The 7,617-nt window shown below is 50.1% G+C and overlaps 1 long non-coding RNA gene across 1 annotated transcript in view; it reads right to left on the bottom strand.

Annotated features, from left to right (window-relative positions):
- The window catches only part of LOC119450886 (uncharacterized), a 30,355-nt gene extending 22,972 nt beyond the window's left edge, over positions 1 to 7,383 (bottom strand). The window contains exon 1 of the long non-coding RNA XR_005191548.2: positions 7,215 to 7,383. This is a non-coding gene — a long non-coding RNA (uncharacterized LOC119450886). The remainder of the gene's footprint in view (positions 1 to 7,214) is intronic.
- Positions 7,384 to 7,617: the final 234 nt, after the last annotated feature.

The raw sequence follows: 7,617 nt of genomic DNA on the forward strand, positions 1-7,617 counted from the left end.
TGCATATATTTTATTGTTGCTTTAAAGGTATAGGAAACAGCATTAACGTATACCAATGAGACAGCCAACATTTCAAATTCCTTTAAAATACTACCAATATGATTATTTTTGTGACATTCAAAGAAACAGCGTGCTTAAGGACAAACACGCAATCCTGCTGCATCGTAGGACCCGCGACAGTGATACAGACTAAGAGAGGCCTTGAATTTTCGATAAATACACAACAGGCAAGCAACAGTGGTGCTGGGACTTGTGTCATGCTCTCTGACAGCTTTCTCATGACTCCTTCAGATCGGCTTAACCTCCGCTCGAGAACTACTTGTAGTACTGTGTTAGTGCTTGATATAGTAGACAATGTACATTGAAGAGCACTCTTCTGAAAGTTCAGTATTTTAAGTAGCTTCTAAGAGTATGGAGAACTTTATTGGGAATTGGATGGATATCACTGGTGTTCTATGGACGAGAATTGAATTGGAGTCGTACGAAAGGGCGTCGCTTCATTCATGGTGGTTTTGTAGCGTCGCGAAAATCTGCCATATTTCTTGATATTCTTTCATTGACTGTTCTGATAATCTTGGTATGGACAATATAGTGTGTTGTTCCTCTAGCGGTAAGTGCATTTGTGCAATTTGATTCGCTTGTTATACGTTTTCGTTCGCTTGTAGCACGGCTAAATTTCACAAAGTACCTTCACTTCTTTGTCAGCAATATAACCTTTGTGACCTGTGTAACTTGCGTGTGACCAATGCATGCAGAAAAGAGGGAATAAGAGAAGGCTTTTTGTGAAGAAATAATATTGGGTGCGTTAAGGTACCGCGCTTCAAACTCAAAGCCTGGTCCTCGAGTGCTCTCGGGCACGACGAATTTGCAGCGTAGCTTAACGGCGATTTTTCACCTACCATAAATTTTGGCGCACCCGCGTATGTCACGTTCGCGTTAAACGGACCCGCCTATAGTTTCAACACTATCAAGGAAGTTCAAGTGCAACGATAAATCTTGCTATCTCGCCGTCAGTGCTTCGCCCTTCGGATGAAACTGCCAATCTTTTAATAATCAGAACAGACCTTTTTAACGGCACCAGCCTTTCTGCTCGCACATGCTCATCATACTGACATAGAATCGCCAACATTTTCTAACACAAGCACCCCATTATCCAAATAACTGACACCTGGTAGCCTAACCGTAAAACATCCAACAAAGCAATTTGACGGTCGGGGAGGGCCATTGGCGGCCAGGTCAGGAAAGTGCCGTATGCCTCCCATTTTCCGGATCGAATCATGTCGCAATTACGTCAGGCCTACAATGAGCATCAATTCGTACCTTGGCGGTTGACTGCGTACCAGTGAATCACCAAAAACAGAACAAAAGCGGCGGTGACGTCACACTGGTATGCCTTCATCCTACACCCTTGTTTTCTTCACGGCTACGTCTGCTACCCTGCCGGCTTTCTTATAATGGCCCGACATAGCCATCTCGTTGTCTGACCCGGGCTCGTCTGCCTCAGTCTTGGCAGACGAGCACCCGGCAACTTCGGACGTTTCGTGTTTCATTGTCGGCTTCCAGCGAAAGCCGAAATTGTCGCCAGGGCCAAAGACCGCGTGCTCAACACTCAACAATACTCACAACACGCATGATTGGCTGAGCCAGCTGAGGTGCGAAAATAAAACTAGCGGTTTCTTTCCGAGAGTAGCGGCAGCTGGCGCACGCACATAGTTCGACTTTTTACCGCATGAGTTGTTTTCTGAAGGTTTTCCGCACTTCCCCCCGCAACGGAAATTACATCATTGCGTGGCATGGAAGCATTGTTGGCTACCCTTTCCAGCATGGCTAATCTCTCGATACCTTTTCCGGCCGAAACGGTGGCCGTCTCAAACCCGTTTGTCTGCTTTACAGGAAATTAATGTTGTAGATTTTGAATACGGTGTATCTTACCTCGGTAGCAAAGTCATTTTGGCGCCCCTCTTGAGATTGGTTCTCGATATCGAGGAATAAAGGCCTAGCATGCGGTTACACACAGGGAACTCGCGATGTCATTGCAAAAGAAAAAAATCAGGCTTTTTGCAAGAAAAATATGGTTCCCAAAAAAGAATAATTGTTTCCAAGCGGCATTCTCAGCTCGCTGAACTGTATAGGAAAGCCAAGGGGTCGCGGAAGCCGAACGTCCAGCGCCGTCGTGGTAGGGTGACGTCACTGAGCCGTGGAGAGGCCTTGAAAGTCTAGGTGGTGTTGGCTGAGCGCACTAACGACATAGTCGTACTTGGCCGTCGGCGATGCGATGCGGTGACGGCGGAACTGCGCTTCGATATGGAGAAACCAGAGCTGACTATCTGCGGGCCAGAACTCGCGAAGCTTGAGTGTAGCGATGGAAGGTGCGGCATTGTCTTGGGAGTTCGTTTCCATGGCGTCGAAGAGAAACGGCGGGACGAATAGTTGCGATGCGGGATCACGTCCGACGTCACCAACTTGTGGGAACAGAAGACTCGGAACAAGTAACCATTTATTCGTCGGGGCAACTAAGCTGATGTTGCGGCTATGATGTCGAGCTTCTTCTTGTTGTTCTGCGGACGCGAAGCACACTGTCCGCTACAACATTGTACAAGGTTCGCTTTTTGGTATTTCTGACGTACCCCCACGCCTCGTGCGCTGCGTCGAAATTGCCTAATATGCGGAGGCCCGTTTTGTCCAGATAGCTGCCTCGCTTGCTGCACCAAGTTGTCTAGGGGTCCCAGCGTTTCCTTCGGCACGCTGTACGTATTAAGCATAAAAAGACTCGTGTTTCCCCTGCGCTGCGGTACGATTTCCGTGAACACGTAATCCATTCCCGTATCCGCATAGCTGTAGTCTATTGCAGTGAGGTGGTTGCTCGTGGGTGTAGCCGTACGAGTTTCTGCTGTCACATGAGTGTGATACCCGTTGATTCTTGGTGATGTTCCTGTTTCCTGTAAGGCTATTACACCCGGTGGTGTGTCTTGTTTGGCAATGTACTGCCGCAGCATCACCCTCTTGTGAGTGAAGCCACGACAATTCCCCATTGCAAACGATGATGTCTCCATTTGAACATTCTGTTTTCTGGACATTTTGATCCTCTTGTAGCATTTGCTGGAGGGCTGCCTCTCTGTGTGGATAGACTCGCGGCTTCTTGTCTTTCATCGTTTGCCAGAGGGGTGAAAACCTCGTGTAGTTGCGGTATCATCTGTGGGAGCTCGTCGAAGCCCTTCTCCATTAGCAGATGTAGCCCTTGGATGGCGCGCCTGTTTTCCTTGATACCTCTTTCGTAGGCCATTAAGTACAAGCCGCATGCAAGCGATCTTGCGCGCGACAGCGACAAGCGACGCGATGGAGACGGTTTTCGTATTCGCTCGTCGCCTACAAGTCGTACCGCATGTGAGCGACGTCTCCCCGGTGTTGCCGATATGAGGGCAGCAAATACGCGCCGAAACTGGCGTGACGCGTGCTTTATTAATTTGAGTTGATGTGTTTTACTATAAATAGCAGCATGAATATTTCTAAAGGTCTTGCACTACGTTCTTACCCTTGCACGTATCAAAATTTAGTGGTTTGCTCGTTCCGTACGATAATCGGCAGTACGTGACTGATGTACATCCAGTTCCGGCTTCGCGTTATTGGCTAGCCGCTCATAGCATTTCCGGGCGACCAGCAACGAATTCTATATTTCCAGAACCGTGCGATCGAGTGACAAGAACGAGCGATCTGTTCGCGCGACGGCCCGTTTCGTCGTTCGAAGCCGTCGCTCGTCGCCGTCGCGCACAAAATTAGTCTCATGCGGTTTGGGCGTTACTCTCGCTTCGAGCGGTTGCGCTGTCGGATCCGGCTCGGGCGGCGTCTCGGTGTTAATTTCCTTGACGTTCTCCTGCACTACCGAGGGAGTGTACGTGCGCTGCGGCGGCGGTGGCCGTGTTCGCGCTTCGGGCGAACTTTCTTCCGCTGGTGGCTTGTTTTGGCTTCGTTCCTCCTTTAGTTGTGCACGCAATTCGGCTATCTCTACGCACCGTTCCTACATTATGGCCGCAAGTTCCTCTACAGTGTTGTTCGTGTTGATGTCTGCGTCTCGTGATGGATGTACGTATGGCTTGGTTTTGTCATTTTGCCTCTGTGTCTTCGGGAGGCAGCGTTCTGCCCAGCTCACCTGTTGTTCCTAGGAGCTCACGTGACTCAGGGTTTTCGCCCTAGTGGCGGACCTGGTTCTGCTCTTGCACCTGGTTCGGCTCTCTGACCTGGATATGCTGCCGCCTCGTTGTTGCGATGCCGGCCTGGGTCTGGACCTAGAGCGGGTGCGAGACAGGGATCGCTGTCTGTGACCCTTCCTTTGTTGTTCCATCGTGGTGTTGTCTTTGAGTGCCTGTTCCTTGCGCGGCCTGTGCGACGAGCGTGGTGCGGGTAGCAGTCTCTTGGGGCATTCTTTCTACGCCGTCGCATGATTGCCGCTTCACAGCGAACATTTCAGTTTGCACTCGTGTTCATCACTAGGTTCTGCTGCACCGTATCTTTCGTAGGTGGGTTTGTCCGGGTGTGGGCAAATGTTGGTTCGATGCCCCATTTGATAGCACGCGTTGCGTGCCTTGACTGTGTGTCGACAGGGTAGGCAGGGTGATGTACCTCGATACCGTTCTTCCCTCAAATGTTATCAATGAGGTCGCACATTGCCCTAGCATCCGCGCTTGTAGGATCTGTCTTCTGTGGGCATACAGCCCGCGCATGAGCTCTAAGTCCGTCGTTCGCTGAGGGATGCCATGGGCCACTCCACGAGCTGAATTCGCCGCTGGTGCGATATATGTTGCCACTGCATACTTCTTGGCGCCGAGTTGCACAGTGTTGAGGTCTCGTATCCTAGCTGCCTTGTCTTCATACGCCTATACCTTTATCGTTACCGCTTAGACCCCTCATGTCCCAACTGCCCCTCTACGTACGCTAATGTAGAGCACATGTTTTTCTCTTGCCCCGCTGCCCTACAATCCCGTCCCTACCCTAATCCCCCACCTCCCCACTGGCGGGTGTGGTTGGCGTCGGCGGCCTTCGCCGACCAACTGGCCATGGTCCTCCTGGCGGAGGAATATCTATAGGTCTTAGTCTGACCTGGAATAAAGTCTTTTCTCTCTCTCTCTCTCTCTCTCTCTCTTGCTGGGTCGCCCAGAGTTGGTCGTCGAGGTTGGAGCTACGCAGGGCAGCGTGCCATCTTGACGAGATGGTCGTGGGGTTATTGTCGGGGTATTGTTGTGTACAGTCCTAAAGCATGTGTGGAAGTGTGGCGGGCTGTGTCTTTCAGATATGGCACGTGGGATAGGGGTAAATGTCTGGGTAGATCTTGTTGTAGCAGTGTAACGAGGGGTAAGTGTTGGTTTGTAGCAGGCGGAAAGTTGTAGCCTGCGCTCGGGATAGCTGCCTGTGCGGGCCGGGGAAAGTCCAACGCTCAAAGTAGAAGGATTTCACTACATCATTGTAGCGTGTCAGGCGATCCCTACCGATGGGGGCAGCCTCCCCGTCTCCCTCGCGGTTAACGATCCCTCGCGCTAGGGAATGGGTAACCTCGTTGAGGTTGGGGAGGTGCGGGTGGACGGTGCCTACGTGAGCTGGGAACCAGGCGAATGCAACCTGATGGTCGGTTGAGCGGGCTGCTTGTTGCAAGATGAGCAAGGCTTGGTGGGAGATACGGCCGTTGATGTAGTTGATAACAGCGGAGCGGGAATCAGAGACGATGGTATGGCACGGCATGTTGGGTCTAGTGTGGCTAGCGCGATGGCCACTTCTTCAGCTTCCTCAGCGTGTGGGGTTACTAGGCTGATAGCATGACGGAGAGAGCCTTCACGTATGGTGACGGCTGCAAAGCGGGTAGCGTGGGGATATTCGGCCGCGTCGATGAAACTCACACCGTCGTTGCGAGCAAGGGCTTTGGTGGGAGCCGTGGCACGTGCTGTGCGTCATGCGTGGTTGTATTCGGGGTGCATGTTTCTGGGGATAGGGTCGGCGTGAATCCGGGCTCGTATGGTGGAGGGGATCTGGTGTTTATGGCCGTGTTCATGGTGGTAGGTGATACCGAGCGAGGTGAAGATGTGGAGGCCCGTCGCTGTGAGTGTGCGTCTCTCCAGCTGAGAGCTGCGTTGGGCCTCGATGAGCTCGTCCAGTGTGTTATGGACGCCTAGTTGAAGGAGAAGGTCAGTGCTGGTGTAACAGCGGAGGCCGAGGGCTTGTTTATAGATACCGCGCAGGAGGATGTTGAGTTTGTTTTGTTCAGCCTTGTACCAGTTTAGAAACGGAGCAACGTAGGTGATGTGGGAAATTACGAATGACTGGATTAATCGCAGGAGATTCTCCTCTTTCATACCCCCAAGGCGGTAGGTGACCCGCTTCAAAAGTATCGTGGTGTTGAATGCATTGACCTGGATTTTTGCGAGGGCCATGCCATTCGCTCCATTGCATGCCCTTGCATGCTCTATAAGCATGCCGAGCACACGGATATTGGTGATGAGGAGGATGGGGCTGCCATCCGTGAGGTGAAGCGCGATGTCTTCGTATTGGCGTTTAGCGGTGGAATCTTTCGGACGGCGGCCCCGGAGAGTAGGCCTGTAGAGGAGGAGTTCGGACATCGCAGGAGAGTAGCGAAGCCCCGTGCCTTGGAGATAGGTCTCCACTGTTTCAATGGCGGAATGTAGTGCCGTTTCTATCTGACCGACAATATACGGCGCAAATAATTATTTAAGCAGTTAATTAGTTTTTTTTAGTTATTTGTACGTGTATTCTGATTTGACGTGCAACTAATGCCCGCTTCCCTAAGAGTCCAGCTCAAGGATTATAATTATGTTGTCTGGAAAAGGCGATTTTTTAAAATTCCATAAAACTGAACAATTGTGTTGCCGTAATGAATAAAAATGCACATTGAATAGGTCGCACATAACAGGTTTGCCCCTACATTAACGAGAAAGACGTGACGGAATGCGCACTTTCAGTGTGGTTTCCCCAGAACCTACCCGGTAGTTCTGGTATGATGTTGAATCGCTAACATTACTTTGTACTTTGAATAGTCATTTGTAGCTTCTCATCCTTTGGAAATGGCACATGTACTTAATACAAAATTTTGAAATAGTAAGCCGGCAAATATCTACGTAATCGTCCTACGCAGAAAATATCGAAATATTTTGTGCAGCCAGAACTAGTAACACACTAAAAGGAACAAACAAAAGCTCTGACAATTCACTTACCTTTGTCGAAGCGTGGAACTCATGTTTCTGTAAGTAAAATTTTTCATCACTGTATTCCCTTCCACAACGGAGGTGTCACGCCTAATCTTCACACACATGGAGTCTTTACCATCGCCCGAGGTATTATAGTTTCTTTGTAACATGTCGAACCTGGTACTTTGATTGAAGAGCTGCGAAATTGAATGAAAACCTAGAAATGTCATTTTATAATACCGCATTCCTATCGCTCCTGCATGAAAACGTGATCACCGCATAAAATTTTAAATAATTAGAAAGCTAGAAACAGACACCAGAATACGACTGCACACGCGCGCGCTTGAAAAGGAGTAAAAAGGTTACGGTGACGTTGCACTTCGTGAACACGAGTTACGCGCTAGCGTACGGACGTCGCGAATATGCACAG

This window comes from Dermacentor silvarum, chromosome 4 (assembly GCF_013339745.2).
Source record: "Dermacentor silvarum isolate Dsil-2018 chromosome 4, BIME_Dsil_1.4, whole genome shotgun sequence".
NCBI classification, from domain to species: Eukaryota; Metazoa; Arthropoda; class Arachnida; order Ixodida; family Ixodidae; genus Dermacentor; species Dermacentor silvarum.